The sequence below is a fragment of the Pongo abelii genome, chromosome 19, assembly GCF_028885655.2.
Source record: "Pongo abelii isolate AG06213 chromosome 19, NHGRI_mPonAbe1-v2.0_pri, whole genome shotgun sequence".
Lineage (NCBI taxonomy): Eukaryota > Metazoa > Chordata > Mammalia > Primates > Hominidae > Pongo > Pongo abelii.
The window spans coordinates 83,590,589-83,607,006 of NC_072004.2; the positions used below are offsets into that span (position 1 = coordinate 83,590,589).

The 16,418-nt window shown below is 45.3% G+C and overlaps 1 long non-coding RNA gene across 2 annotated transcripts; it reads left to right on the forward strand.

Moving 5' to 3' along the window:
* Positions 1 to 206: 206 nt before the first annotated feature.
* LOC129051423 (uncharacterized) lies at positions 207 to 14,438 on the forward strand. 2 transcript variants are annotated; one of them, XR_008515686.2, is made up of 4 exons: positions 207 to 345; positions 432 to 545; positions 10,547 to 10,695; positions 12,639 to 14,438. It is a non-coding gene; the product is annotated as an uncharacterized LOC129051423 (long non-coding RNA). The 2 variants fall into 2 exon arrangements; XR_010138345.1 differs by lacking the exon at positions 432 to 545.
* Positions 14,439 to 16,418: the final 1,980 nt, after the last annotated feature.

A 16,418-nucleotide genomic window follows, 5' to 3' on the forward strand; every position in this document is an offset into this window, starting at 1 on the left:
ATACTCACAGGTCCTCCACCCCGGCTCACTGGAGGAGTAAGAGGCAACACATCCAAAGCACTTAACCAGGAGCCCGGGTAGGGACCTGGCTGTGAGTTCAGAGCCTGGGATTTGTGGGATGGCCAGTGTATGCACTTCCAGTGACTGCTGGCATTACCACAATCCTTGGTAGCTTAACACAACAGAAATCTACTCTCACAGTTCTGGAGGCCAGAAATCTAAACTCCATACTGCTCAGCTGTGCACTGGCTGCGGGCTCAGGGGAGAATCTGTTCCTGGTCTCTTCCAGCTTCTGCTGGCCAGCCGCATTCCTTGGCTTGTGGCTGCATCGCTCCAGTCTTCAAGGTCAGCATCTTCAAATCTCTCTCTGCTCCATCTTCACACGGCCTTCTCCTCGGTGTGTCTAATGTCCCTCTGTCTCCCTCTTACAGAGATACCTGCATTGGCCAGATGCAGTGGCTCACACCTGTAATCCCAGTGCTTTGGGAGGCTGAGGCGGGAGGATCACTTGCGGCCAGGAATTGAAGATTATGCTGGGCAACATAGTAAGACCCCGTCTCTACAAAATAAAAAGAAAAGAACTGTATTTAGGGCCCACCCATGTAATCCAGGATAATCTCCTTCCATGTCAAGACCCTTACTTAATCATATCTGCAAAGACCCTCGTATTCACAGGTTCTGGGGATCAGGGTGTGGATATATTTTGGGGAGGGAGACATTTTCAGCCTATCACACCCAGCTGCGGGGGACATGTTCAAGTTGGCTGTCCTTTTTGCCTCCACTGCCCGTTTGCTGTGGAGTTGTGCCCTCGTCTCCACCAAGCTCCCCTACCTGCCCATGCGTCATCTTTCCTGCCCAAGCTCAGCTCCCCATCCTGAGACTTCGTATTTCTGCCCACAGCCACATCATTTTCTCCACCATCTTCCCCAGAACTATGTTTGACCCTTGGTGCTCCTTCCCTTTCCTGTTGCCACTCCACCTACGCCTCACATCAGTCACCAAATCTCAGCATCACAGTCTGACCAAAAGGGTAACTTCTCATCTGACTCCTCTGATGCACAGAGATGGAGCTGAGCCCTAGAGATAAGGGGTGACTCGCTGGGGTCACATGGTGATTTCATGGCAAGACTGGACCACAGCTCAGGCCCCTGGGATCCACTCGTACCCTGACTGCCCATCGGCAAAATGCTTCCTGAGGATGAGGCTCTCTCCGTCCTTCTGTCCCTTCCTCAGCCCTGCCCTTGCCTCCCCTCCTCGGGAGGCTGCGGAAGCTTCATGGGCCTTCTCCAGCCAGCCACTCTGGCCACTCCAGCATTCCTTTCACTGCTTTCATTTGGGTCACCCCTGTGGAGATAGCTTCAATGTTTCCCAGTGACCTAGAAGCAAAGTCCATCTGCTGGCAAGCATTTATTGAGCATCTATTATTATGTGCTAGGGGCTGGGGACCCCAAGATGAACCAGGCATGGGCCCAGCCTTCAATAAGCCTGGCCCATATGCTACCTTGGCCTGGCATTCACATTTCCACCTGCTCCTCCTGCCCGCTACACCGACCCACCAGGGCTGCCCCAAGCAGCCTACATCCACAGCGGGACGCCTGCACTGCTGCTTCCGCGGGTGCTGGCCTGCTGGCCCTGTGTGTGTAGTGTCCTGGCCCCTCCTGGCCCCGTCAGAGCTTGCGCTGTCTTCAATGCCCAGCGTCTGTCCCTGCCCTGTACCCCATCCAGTGCCCTGAAGTCAGCCCCTCCACATGTGCGCCCTTCTGCAGCCCTCTGGCCTCCGTGGCCAGGAGGCGAGTCCTGCTTCTGTCCTGGGTTAACTGAAGCCTTGGCAGCTGCCCTTGCTGCCTCATGGGATGTTTTTTGGCCTCTATCCCTCTCTCCCTCCACTCCACCCTCCGTTTTTGCTACCGCCTGTCTCTTCTGGTTTTTGCTATTGCCTGGAAGGTAGGGGACATCACAGTGCTCTGCACAGTAGAGGTAGCCCTGATTCCGTGGCACTGACACCCCCACCTCAAACACAGCCCCCCATGATGTTTCCTCTCTGGGGAAGCACAGCCGTGGCTGAACAGACACAGGCAAGCCCCTCAGCACGGGTGCCTGTCCCCACACCCACCCAGGATCCAGAAACCTGCGGCCCTCACAGGGAGTTCCTGCTCAGTCCCCAACAGGAAGTGTTCTTGCCTGTGCTAGAACTGAGCATGTCCTTGCTTTCAACCCCGAGAAACCTGTCTGGCTGGAAGGCACAGATTCCCAACATTTTGAGGGACATTTTACTTTTCCTGAGAGTTTGAGATTTTATTACCTATGGCTATATAACAGACTACCCAAAAGCGAGGCACCTTAAAAACAACCAAAATGCTATTTGCCCACAAATCTGTGGGTCTGGAATTTAAACAGGGGATACTGGGTGCTGTTCCCTGTCTGGGGGAAGCATCACCTTCACATAGACATTGGTTGCTTTGCTTAAACATTCCTGATCTTTTGCATGCCCAAGAATGAGTTCCATGTTAACTTGCATCTTGCACACCCAGGAATGAGTTGGAGATGTGGCTTCACCACCCCCGCGTCAGGGGTCCCGGCCAGTGTAGCTCCCGAGTCCAGAGGGTGGCTGGGTCAGCTTGAACATGGGCACATGTCTGGCTGAGCTTCTTGTTCTCCTCCATATAGTCTCAGGGCCTCTCACTCTCCACGTGGCCTCTGCAACAGGAAAGTAAGGCCCGTTACATGGTGGCTCAGGGTTCCCAGGACTACAAATGTGGAATCCACCAAGATTTCCTAAGGTGTAGCCCTAGAGCTTGTGCAGTCTTCAAAGCCCAGCATCTGTCCCTGTCCTGTTTTTTTTGTTTTGTTTTTTTGGGATGGAGTCTCACTCTTGTCATCCAGGCTGGAGTGCAGTGGCGCGATCTCAGCTCACTGCAACCTCCACCTCCCGGGTTCAAGCAGTTCTCTTGCCTCAGCCTCCCGAGTAGCTGGGATTACAGGTGCCCACCACCATACCTGGCTAATATTTGTATTTTTAGTAGAGATGGGGGTTTCACCATGTTGGCCAGGCTGGTCTCAAACTCCTGACCCCAGGTGATCCACCCGCCTCGGCCTCCCACAGTGCTGGGATTACAGGCGTGAGCTACCATGCCTGGCCTCCTGCCCTGTTCTTCATCCAGCACCCTGAAGTGAGCCCCTCCACGTGTGCCCCTTGGCACAGCTGGCACAGTGTCACCTCTGTCACATTCTGTTGTTTCAGGCAGCCCAGATTCAGTGGAGTGATCTATAGAGGGCATGAATACCAGGAGGTGCATTTCACTGGGGGCCATCACTGTAACAGATGACTACATATGTCCCGTCTTTCCAGGTGGAGTCTAACTCTTCAAGGGATGCAGGATGTGTTCTATCCCACAGCCCCTTTCAGAATGGCTCACACCTAGGAGTTGCTTGATCTACATTCATTTTATTGAGAAGGGAACAGGGAGATCACAGATGCCATGGGGCCATCTTGGAGGGCCTGTCGTGCTGCTTACCCCTTCCTCACCAAGCACTTCCCCTGGCATTGGCTGGAGGGAAAGGTAGCCATTTGGGCTACGTTTGATAAATGAGAAAGCTGAGTCTCAGTGAAGTTTTTAGTTTATATACTTGCCAAGGACCAAATGATAAATTGGCAGATTGGGGTTGAAAGCCTAGTATGCTCATTTTTTATTGAAAACTAGGGAAATAAATTTACTTTTCAGAAATTGATTATCAGGTAAATTTCTCTGAATGCATCTAATCTGTAGACCAAGACATATATGTATTTTTTACATTTTAATTTTATTATTTTTTTATTTTAATTTTTAATTTCTTTTTTTTTTTCAAGACCGGGTCTCACTTTGTTGTCTAGGCTGGAGTGCAGTGGCATGACCATGGTTCACTGCAGCCTGGATCTCCTGAGCTCAAGTGATCCTACCTTAGCCTCTCGAGTAGCTGGTACTACAGGAATGTGCCACCACACCCGGCTAATTTTCTTGTATTTTTTTTAGTAGAGAAGGTTTTCTCCCATGTTGTCTAGGTTGGTCTCGAATTCCTGGGCTCAGGTGATCCACCTGCCTCAGCCTCTCAAAGTGCTGGGATAACAGGCGTGAGCCACTGTGCCCAAGGGCTTGTGTTTGACCAGACATCACTCTCCGTGAGTCATCCAGCACTGTGCCTTGCATGGGGACATACTTGCTATTTGTGTGGTATGTGTCTTTTTAGCATACAGAATTACCTTTCTTTTCTTCTTGAAACTGTGTATAGGTTATATGAGCAATCATGAGGTCACCACCACCTCCACCAATTTGGAAATAGGGAACTAGGATTTCCCTTGGAGAGAGGATGGTCAGGGTTTACAAATAAAAATACAAGGTGCTTAGTTAAACAGAATTTCAAATGAACAACAAATAACTTTTAATGTAAGTATATCCCATGATTTATGGAACATGCTTATACTAAAAAATTACTCATTGTTCATCTGAAATTCTGATGTGACTGAGAATCCTGTATTTTGGCAATTACAAAACTGTAAAACTGTAAAACCAATGCATATGGATTAGAAGAAATATAAAGTTCTAATGTGAAGAAATGTAAAGTTACCTTAAGAGATCAGAAAGGGTTCTTTAGCAAGACTTGGTTACAACTGAAGTTGGTAAAAAAAAAAAAAGGTATATTTACAAAAACACTTCTAACCTCTTGTAAGGTACCTTAAGAACGTGCCAATCAGAAAGGGGGTTAGGGCCGGGCGTGATGTCTCACGCCTGTAATCCCAGTGCTTTGAGAGGCCAAGGTTGGAGGATCACTTGAGCCCAGAAGTATGAGAGCAGCCTGGGCAACATAATGCGACCCCATCTCTACAAAAAAAAAAAAAAAATTATCTGGGTGTGGTGGCCTGCATCTCTAGTCCCAGCTACTCAGGAGGCTAAAGCAGGACGATTGCTTGAATCTGGGAGTCTGAGGCTACGATAAGCTGTGATCACACTGCTGCACTTGAGCCTGGGTGACAGAACAAGACCCTATCTCAAAAAAAAAAAAAAAAAAAAAAGGGTGAGGAGATTGATTAACAATGGAAAATGAAAAGTCAAAGAGAAAAACTCTGGGCCGGGTGTGGTGGTTCATGCCTATAATCCCAGCACTTTGGGAGGCCGAGTGGGTGGTTCGCTTGAAGTCAGGAGTTCGAGACCAGCCTGGCCAACATGGTGAATCCCCATCTCTACTAAAAACACAAAAATTAGCTGGGTGTGGTGGTGTATGCCTGTAATCCCAGCTACTCGGGAGGCTGAGGCACGATAAATTGTTTGAACCTAGGGGGCAGAGGTTGCAGTGAGCTGAGATCGCACCACTGCACTCCAGCCAGAGCAAGACTCTGTCTCAAAAAAAAGAGAGACAAACTTTGGTCATTCTCCTCAACACCATCCAGAAGCATCAACTTCCAGGCTGAGACGGCTCGGATCTTATTGTGGAGATGCACTTGCCAAGTGTCTTAGTCAGCTTGGGCTGCTATCACAGAGTATCATAGGCTGGGTGGATTACACAACAAGCATTTATCACTCACAGCAGAGGCTAGGAAGTCCAAAGTCAAGTGCCAGCATGGTTGGGTTCTGGGGAGAGCTCTCTTCCTGGTCCCCAGATGGCCAACTTTGTGTTGTGTCCTCACACAGCTGGGAGAGAGAAAGAGGATGCACCAAACTTTGAGGGGTAGGGACCATTAGGGTCATCAACTAATTACCCACGTTTACCAAGAAAGCTTGTTATAAATTGGCTTCCTGGCCAGGCGTGGTGGCTCATGCTTGTAATCCCAGCACTTTGGGAGGCTGAGGCAGGTGGATCACCTGAGGTCAGGAGTTCGAGACCAGCCCAACCAACATGGAGAAACCCTGTCTCTACTAAAAATGTAAAAATTAGCCGGGCGTGGTGGTGGGCACTTGTAATCCCAGCTACTTGGGAGGCTGAGGCAGGAGAATTGCTTGAACCTGGGAGGCGGAGGTTGCAGTGAGCTGGGACCGCACCACTGCACTCCAACCTGGGCGACAAGAGTGAAACTCTGTCTCAAAAAAAAAAAGAGAAATTGTCTTCCCATGCCTCCTGGGAGTGAAGGTGCTGATCTATGAACCTATGTCCCCAGCCCTCTGAGGGTGACGATTTAATACAAAGCCACTGGGGTTTTTCTACATCATTCTCTCTATGAGCTTGGATGATATGAGTGAGGCTGGTCCATTCTTTTATTTATTTTTATTATTTTTATTTATTTATTTTTTTGAGACAGGGTCTTGCTCTGTTGCCCAGGCTGGAGTGCAGTGGCATGATCTTGGCTTACTGCAGCCTCAACCTCCTGGGCCTAGGCGATCCTCCCACCTCAGCCTCCTGAGTAGCTGGGACCACAGGTGCACGCCACCACACCTGCTTACGCTGATCCATTCTTGCTGTGATGGGTCACCCCCAGGTGACACTCAATGCCAATAAGTCGTGTTTTATTCCAACAACTACGCTTTGTTTTTCTGGATCGCTACTACAGCAAATCACAGATTCCATTTCTTCAGGGTATAAATGCGTAATAAGAACAAGTAGCGGTTGGGCTCGGTGGCTTACACCTGTAATCCCAGCACTTTGTGAGGCTGAGGCAGGCAGATCACCTGAGGTCAGGAGTTTGAGACCAGCCTGACCAACATGGAGAAACCCTGTTTCTACTAAAAATACCAAATTAGCTGGGCATGGTGGTGCACTTTGGGAGGCTGAGGCGGGTGGGTCACTGGAGTCCAGGAGCTCAAGACCAGCCTAGGCAACATAGCAAGACTCCATCTCTAAAAAAAAAAATTAAGATTAACCAGGGTGTGGTGGCACATGCCTGTAGTCCCAGCTACATGGAGGCTGGGGTGAAAGGACTGCCTGAGCCCAGGAGGTCAAGGCGGCAGTGAGCTGTGAGTGCACAGCCTGGGCAACAGAATGTGACCTTGTCTCAACAAACAAACAAACAAAAAACAACTCACTGCATTATTTTAATAAAAACATATGTATCTTATGGGCCGGGTACAGTGGCTCATGCCTGTCATCCCAGCACTTTGGGAGGCCGAGGTGGGAGGATTGCTTGAGCTCAGGAATTCAAGGCCAGCCTGGATAATATAGTGAGACATCTATACTACAATTCAAAACAACAATAAAAAAATTAGCTGGGCATGGTGGCACACACCTATAGTCTTAGCTACTCAGAGGGCTGAGGCGGAAGGAATCCTTGAGCCCGGGAGGTCAAGGCTAAAGTGAGCTCTGATTGTGCCATTGCACTTCACAGAGTGAAGAGTGGGTGACAGAGTGAGACCCTGTCTCAAAAAAAAAAAAAAAAAAAGATAGCTAGGAGACCAGCCTGGCCAACAACATGGTGAAATCCCATTTCTAGAAAAATATAAAAATTAGCCGGGCATTGCGGTGGGTGCCTGTAATCCCAGCTACTCCGGAGGCTGAGGCAGGAGAATCGCTTGAACCTAGGAGAGGGAGATTGCGGTGAGCCGAGATTGTGCCATTGCACTCCAGCCTGGGCAACAAAAGCAAAACTCCAATCTTAAAAAAAAAAAAAAAGATAGGTAGATAGATGTATCTGCAAATGATTCCTAGGAGCAGCCCAGGCCTAGAGAGTTAAACCACTCATAGTGACTCACATCAACAGGCCCTTTTGTCAGCGGGCATTTCCATAATTAGAACTTGTGACCAACACGTCCCACCACGAGGATATATCACAAGTACTTGTCTCCAGCGCTGGTTTCTTAGCAAAAAAAGAACCTGTTAAATGTCAGGGCTTTGGGTTTTTGCCATGCCTGGTTATTGGGTACCTTCTGGTAATAAACAGTTAGTTGAAAGGAGCTGTTCCCATGTCTTATTTAATTCTCTCATTAAGCCTGTGGGCCAGAGGTTCTTATTGTTCATACCCCTGGATAAACACACTGAGTCCCAGGGAGGTAAAGTGCCTTGGCCAAGGGCCACCCAGGAGCTGGTGGTGCCTCAGTTGAACCCAAGTCCACGGACCGTGGAGTTTGCGCCGTCTCACTGTGGCACACGGGCCTGAGCCTCAGGAACACTGCAAAGTAGGTCGGCTTCCCCCTCATGGAGCCCCTATCCGGGACAGCGTCAATCCCTCAGGGCCCCTCTCGGTGCCTGCTTGGCTGACCGGGCAGCCTGGAGAGAACAGTGACCCAGAAAAGCAAGAGGAGAGTTTCCAGGAGGACAGAACACTGGTGCTATCAGGTGCCAGGAGCGGCGTGTGCCACGTGTGGCCCTGCTCTGCTGTGTCTTTGTGTCTTTGGTACGTGCTGTGCCCTTAGCCTGGGCTGCCCTGGACTGGCCGTCCCTACCCCTCCAAGACTTAGCCCAAAATCTTACTTTTTTTTTTTTTTGAGATAGTTTCTCACTTGGTCCACCAGGCTAGAATGCAGTGGCCCAATCTTGGCTCACTGCAGCCTCCATCTCCCGGGCTCAAGTGATTCTCCTGCCTCAGGCTCCCAAGTAGCTGGGATTATAGGTGCCCGCCAGCATGCCCGGCTAATTTTGTATTTTTAGTAGAGATGGAGTTTTGTTATGTTGGCCAGGCTGGTCTCGAACTCCTGACCTCAGGTGATCCATCCACCTCGGCCTCCCAAAGTGCTAGGATTACAGGCATGAGCCACTGCATCTGGTTTCTAAAATATTACTCTTTTCTCCAGAATGGAAATACAATTATTATTCAAAATATAAGAGTAATCTTAAAAAATATGTTTTAAAACTTTTTATATATACATGTAAAATTTATATGCACATTATATATATCAAATGTGTGAATATGTATTTTTGTATTTATAAACACTTAAACTAAAATATGTAAATTTATATATAAAACTATAACATATGAACATGATATTACACTATGTATATGTTTTGTAACCCTCATTTTCACTCACTACAAAATAAATGTATTTTATGTAGTAAGTATAGATTTACATAATTTTTTCAAGGTAAATAGTTAAAAAATATAAAGCTAGTAAATGCTCATTGCAAAATAAATATTGCTAAAAAATATCAAGAAGAAAGTAAACAGCACAAAAAGCCCTTCTTCTAAAGACAACCATTATTAGCATTTTGGCAAACATCCTTTTTTTTTTTGAGACGGAGTCTTGCTTTGTTGCCCAGGCTGGAGCGCACTGGGGAGATCTCAGCTCACTGCAACCTCCGTCTCCCAGGCTCAGGTGATTCTCCTGCCTCAGCCTCCTGAGTAGCTGGGATTACAGGCACCCACCACCACATCCCAGCTAATTTTTTTATTATATATATATATATATTTTAGTAGAGACAGGGTTTCACCATGTTGGCCAGGCTGGTCTCCAACTCCTGACCTCAAATGATCCACCCACCTCGGCCTCCCAAAGTGTTGGGATTACAGGCGTGAGCCACCATGCCCGGCCCAAACATCCTTTTTCACACACATATACACCCATATTTTTATATAAATAGTTTCAAATTATATATACACTGCTTGGGACTTTAAAAAAAATTTCAGCAAGATCTTGGGGACATCCTTCTATGATAATACGCATAGCATGAGATTGTTCTTTTAATGACTACATAATTTATTGTGAGAGCATAACTTTATTGAACTTATTTATAAACACTAGTGGTGAGCATCCATCGTTCAGCTTTTCAGAATTAAAAACAACACTGTGATGAGCCATCCTTATACATGGATTCTTTCTGGAATAAGAAATAAATGGACTGAAAAATTAGAATGTACAATTCTAGAGGTCCCACGTTGTCAAATTATGTTGAAAAATGTGCACCACGAAAAAGTCTAAAAGTTCAGCCAAGGTTCACATGGGTCATTTCTGGGCAAAAGGACCAGGCATGATTTTGTTCTTCTTCCTATTCTTCTGTCCTCCTCAGCTTTTCTATTCTAAGTGTGTCCTTCATTACGCTGATGCAAGTTGGCATTTTTACATTGCACAAGAATATGTGGTTTTAATCCACGCAAGTGTCGCCTCTGACAACACTCTCTTTTCAGTTCCTCCTGCACCACACTTGCTCTCATCATCTGCTACAGGGGAGGGACCTGCTAGCCCCGTGCCTAAGTTAGCACCAGCAGGACCCACAGGTGTTCAGTGGGGAGTCGTTGACTGCCTTGGAGAAGCGTATTTGAGACAAGCTGTTAATGGCTCATGGTCCTATGGTAACCCACTCGGCTGGCACCTGCATTTAGCACAGCAGTGAGCCAAGCAGTTTCCAGCTTGTGGGAAAGAAGCCTTGAGGGGTCCCTAAGGGCAAGAAGGCCTTTCCTGGCTCAGTCCAATCAGATACCTGCTGCAGCTGTGCTTCTTCTGGCCACAGGTCCCTGTCTTTGTTGGTTCCCTGCACTGACCTGGCCAAAAGGAAGCTGCTTGCTTCTGGGCAGCAGCTGTCCCCTCCCCCAGAAAGTCTAAAAGGACACAGAGGACGTCTTCGGTATTTCTGTAGAGGTCACAAGTGAAGTGGGTTGCTGTTTTATGTTTGGTTGGTGCTGAGACACTTCCTCTTTCATTTATGTCTTATTCAGGCCATCTCCTCCATCCCCCTTGGAGTCTGAAAAAGGGGAAATTGAAAGAAAAACTGAAAATTTCAGACCGAGCTACAGTGCAGGAGACCATGTTGTCATCCTGAAGCAGAGGCTGGGGACGTCCCCAAGAGGATCACAGCATCCTCCAGGTCAGAAAGCCACTCACCCAGGCTTTCTTTTTCTTTTCTTTTCTTTCTTCTTCTTTTTCTTTTTTTTTAATAGACATCAGAGTCTTGCTAGGTTGCCCAGGCTGATCTCAAACTCCTGAGCTCAAACAATCCTCCCACCTCAGCCTTCTAAAGTGCTGGGATTACAGGCTTGAGTCACTATACCGGGCCTGACCAGGGACTTTCTTCCTCCCCTCATTCGAACTTTCTTAGCTCCCACTCAAGTCTTTCTAAATGCTATGTGATATCCTTGGGACTCCTAATTCCTGTTTTTTCAGGAAGTGAAATGATATTCTTAAAGTAAAAACCAAAATCTGCTTTTGCTCAATTCTTTGACTTTACTGTATTTATATGCCATATATATATAGAGAGAGAGAGAGAGAGAGAGAGAAAGAGTGCATATAGATATACACACACATATGTACACACACAGACACACACACACACACACACATCAGATTATGGTAGCTTTTAGAAACTCTCTGAGGCACAGAAAATAAGTTACCTGACAAGACATTAAAGAATTGCAAAAGAGACCACAGCCCCAAAGGCCTTACTGACTGCTTTGCAATTTGTAGCATGACCGCTGATAAGCATCTATTTGCTTCAGTAAATAGAGATGAAGTAGAATCAACATTTGTTCCAGGAAACAGTAACTAAAGTCGCAAATCATAAATAACAAAGCATAAAAAAATCTTAACCTAATGGACTAAAAGATTTCTTGCTTTTTTCATTTCTGCTAATGGCCTCTCTTCCTTGGCACTGCCAGAACTGGTCCATTAAAGGTGAATCGAGCCTCAGTTTGCAGGCAGGACGTGGTCCAAAAGATCATTTGTAAGTTGGTAGTTTGGACCAAAGAATGTGTTTTCCCCTGGAAACGATTTTTCTCAGGGTGACTGGGTTCTCAGTTTCGCTTGTACAGTGCTGTTCAACTTCTACTGAAGCTGAGCTCTGGGTCTTTGAGGGCAGGTTCTCTGCAGTGCAGGAGGGAGAAAACAGGTCACCTGCTGCTTCTTTGCATAGAGCCCTGGCTCTGAGAACAATTTAAGCATAAGTAGTTTTCTTTTCTACTTTCTCAACTCCCTTTTGGCATCCAGGTCCGCCCTAGTCCCTGGATTGCAGCACTCTTTCCTAATGTGCTTTACCCACCACTGGGCTGCTTATCTGCTGAGGGGGGGTCTGGGACCTCAAATTACCCACTATTCCTGCTTCCTGACCAATCAGACTTCCATTTCCTCAGGGCAGTTGATATCAGCTAAGGGCCAGGGGAAAAGCAAAAGGAGAAGCTATGAATTCACACTAGTAGGTGAATCATGGAGAACCTCTTAACCCTCTTAATATCTTCTCATGTTAAAATAAATTGGTTGTGAGACTTGAGAGTCTTCGTGGCAATATGGGTTAGGGATGAACACGGTGACTAAGGATTCAGAATTCACACACACACATTAGTGGGACTCTTAGGCTCTTCACTGCACCTGCTTCCAGAACACTGGCAGTCAGTTAGGAAATGATCCTACTCTGGAAAAAAATACGACGGTCACAGAGAAAAAACTTTCAGGTTCAGACACTGGGAGACTCCCCTCAGTGAATAAGCTGATTCTCTGCCAGATCGCCTCTGAGAATAAGCCACATTCATGCACACAGAACCCCCCACCAGTTTTTTGTGCCTCATAATGAAATCTTAACAGATAGCCAAAGATTACCAGATGTTTATGGAAAGTTCTAACATGAAACAAAAAGATCAAACAGAGGAAACAACAGAACAAATCTTCAAAAGTAGTATAGTTAGTATCTATAGAGAAATAAGAAAAGACATTTTATCCATGAAATGAGAGGATGTATTTTAGACTGTTTGGGATGCTATAACAAAATATGATAAACTGGGTGGTTTATAAACAACAGAAATTTATTTCTCACGGTTCTAGGGACTGGAATCCGAGATCAAGGTGCTGATCTGGTGTCTGGGAAGGGCCTGCTTTCTGGTTCAGAGATAGTGTCTTCTTGCAGTGGCCTCACGTGGCGGAAGGGGTGAGCTGACTCCCTGGGGTCTCTTTTATAAAGGCACTAATACTATTCATAAGGGTTCCATTCTCATGACCTGATCACCTCTCAAAAGTTCCCATCTACAAATACTATCACATTGGGGGTTGGGTCTCAACATATAAATTTTGTGGGGACACAGACATTCAAACCACAGCGGAGTGCAAAATAAAACAATCATAACAAGAAAGGGATTTTGGCTATGAAAAAGCAGAATAGTTTAAAGTAAGTATTCAAAAGAAAAGACAGAAAATAATTGATGACCATAGTACAAAAAGATGGAAAAATGTGAGAGAGAAGAAAACTTGAAGATCCACTCTGAAAGTCCAACATCCAGCAAGAATGGAGAGCAGGACATTATCAAAGAAATAATACCAGAAAATTTCTCAGAATGAAAGGATAAGAGTCTCAGTATCGAAGCGCCTGCTAAGTGAGCCACAAAATGAATGGGAGAAAGGCTCAGGCTAAGGCACATCTCTATAACCCTTCAGAACTCTAAGGATAAAAACGAGATCCTAAAATCTTCCTAAAAATAACAGATAACATACAAAGGACTAGGAATCAAAATGGCATTGAACATCTCAGTAGCAACATTGGAAGTCAGAAGAAACTGGAGCAAACTGTTTATAATTCTGAAGGGAAATGATTTGCAATCTAGAATTCCACACCAACCCAGATAAATTCTCAATCAAGTATGAGGGCAGAATAAAAACATTTTCAGATGTCAAAGATCTCACAATATTTATCTCTATGTACCTTTATTCCAGAAGGTTCTGGGGATGTGCTACTGAAACCAAAGGAGTCAGCCAGGAAAGAGGAAGACACAGAATTTAATAATTTAAGAAACAGGGGATCCAACAGAGCAAAGTGTAGTTGCAGTCCTAGGAACAGCTATGCAGTAGGCCCATGGACAACCAGTATAGATATGAATGGGGAGATGAGGGTACCCAGAAAAAAAATGTAACCAGTGTGCATGGGCCATGTAAAGAAGCATTAAAAAACAAAGAATCAGAGAACCATAAAAAATGAGGCACATGCATATTATATAATTTTTTAAGAAAATAATAGAAATCAAGTGATGATTAACTAGGCAAAAATAAAGAGGTTCTACAAGAAGGAAAGCATGGTCATAGGGCGCTATTTGGCTCTGTAGTGCACAATGTTTGCATAATTATCATAATGTAAACACCGACCACCAGATTCAACCAAAATTTATGATAGAATCACAAGAGGAATGAGAGGTAGAAAGTATGATGTATGAGAGTTAAGTTCATCTCTCATGGCAGTAAACTAACAGATGCTACCTAAAATTAAAAGATCAAGAAATCTCATTATACACACATTGTTGAGAAACATGGAGATAAATACCAGAAAAAACAGCCAAAGAGTTGAGAACAGTAGCCTCTAGGAAGTTGGCCTATGGGGTGGGGACTATTACTTTTCATTACAATGCTTTTAGTACTTCTTAGGTTTTAAAAATGTGTACTTGGAATATTTTCATACATATAGTAATTTTATTATTATTATTACTATTATTAGTATTATTGAGACGGAGTCTCGCTCTGTCACCCAGGCTGAAGTGCAGTGGCATGATCTCAGGTGACTGCAACCTCTGCGTCCCAGGTTCAAGCGATTCTCCTGACTCAGCCTCCAAGTAGCTGGGACTATAGGTGTGCACCACCACACCTGGCTAATTTTCTTTTTTCTTTTTCTTTTTTTTTTTTTTTTTGTAGCAGAGACGGGGGTTCACCATGTTGGCCAGGCTGGTCTCAAACTCCTGACCTAAGTGATCCGCCTGCCTCAGCCTCCCAAAGTGCTGAGATTACAGGCGTGAGCCATTGTACCCGGTCCATATAGTAATTTTAAAATAAAGTCAACAAATTAGGAAGACAAAGGATGGCTTGGTTGTTAATCTAAATGAATCTCTAGTTAGTGGTATGTTGGTGTAAGTAAAATTCAGAGACCATAGGAAAAATAGATTGAGGAGCAGTTGAAAGGGTAGGTGGAAAGACAGAGGCAGGGAACCACCTAGAAAGCTTGAAGAAGCTGTTATGCCTCAGGGTCATTTGTATATTTAGGAATGCCTAAATATTAATACATTACTGACTTGTTAAATTGCTTTCTGACTGTAAAAGTAATAATACTTATTGTAGAAAGTTTGGAAAATGCAAATTAATAACTAAAGAGGGACAGAGAAAGAGAAATCAAAACCACCAAATATCTCATTATTCATAGATTATTACTTATCAGCATTTTTTTTTGACGAAGAGCGAGGGCAGTGGCGCGATCTCGGCTCACTGCAACCTCCACCTCCCAGGTTCAAGTGATTCTCATGCCTCAACCTCCCGAGTAGCTGGGATTACAGGCGTGTGCTACCACGCCCAGCTAATTTCTGTATTTTTTTGTAGAGATGGGGTTTCACCTTGTTGGCCAGGCAGGTCTGAAACCCCTGACCTCAGATGATCTGCCTGCCTCAGCTTCCCAAAGTTCTGGGATTACAGGCATGAGCCACCATGCCCAGCCAAGCACATCTTTTTAAAACAAAAATAAGATTACAATGTATAGGCCAGGCAAGGTGGCTCATGCCTGTAATCCCAGCACTTTGGAAAGTGGAGGCATGCAGATGTCTTGAGCCCAGGAGTTCAAAACCAAAACAAGCCTGGGCAACATGGTGAAACCCCCTCTCTACAAAAAACACAAAACATTAGCCAGGTGTGATGGTGCATACCTGTAATCCAAGCTACCTGGGAGAATGAGGTGGGAGGATCACCCGATCCCAAGAGGTCCAGGCTGCAGTGAGCCGTGATCACACTACTGTACTCCAGCCTCGGTGAAAGAGTGAGGCCCTGTCTCAAAAAAAAAAAAAAATTACAATGTGTAAACATTTCTGTGTCACACTTTATTTCCCCTTAGCATTGCTGTAGGTCACTATTGTCTTTGATAAATGATTTTTTTTTTTTTGAGACAATCTCGCTCTGTCGCCCAGGCTGGAGTGTAGTGGTGGGACCACAGCTCACTGCAACCTCCGTCTCCCGGGTTCAAGCAATTCTCCTGCCTCAGCCTCCTAAGTAGCTGGAACTATAAGCATGTGCCACCATGCCTGGCTAATTGTTGTATTTTTAGTAGAGATGGGGTTTCAACCTGTTGGCCAGGCTGGTCTCGAACTCCTGACCTCAGGTGATCAGCCTGCCTTGGCCTCCCAAGGTGCTAGGATTACAGCCATGAGCCACTGTGCCCAGCTGAGAAATGATTTTAAATAGATGATTAGTATTCTAACATATGAACATACATGAAATTTATGGTCTATGATTAATAATTTATGCTTTTCCAGTCTCCAATAGCTGGATACTTTGATTGTTTCTAATTTTCATAATTATAAATAATATTTTGGTGACTATCCTTAACCATAAGTCTGTGAGATCTCTTATTGGGTCAATGGGTATGAACATTTTAAAAGCTATTAATACTCCATGTCAGGTTGTTCACCAGAAAGATTTGACCTGTTTATACACAGTTCCGCCAGGACAATCTACCATCATTGGACATTATCATCAAAGACAACTTTTTAGTAACCATGCTAATGTATCACACATTCAAAAAAAGATCAAGGTTGAGGGGAAATTCGTAAAATGGAATGCAAACAAAAATAAATGAACCTAACTATA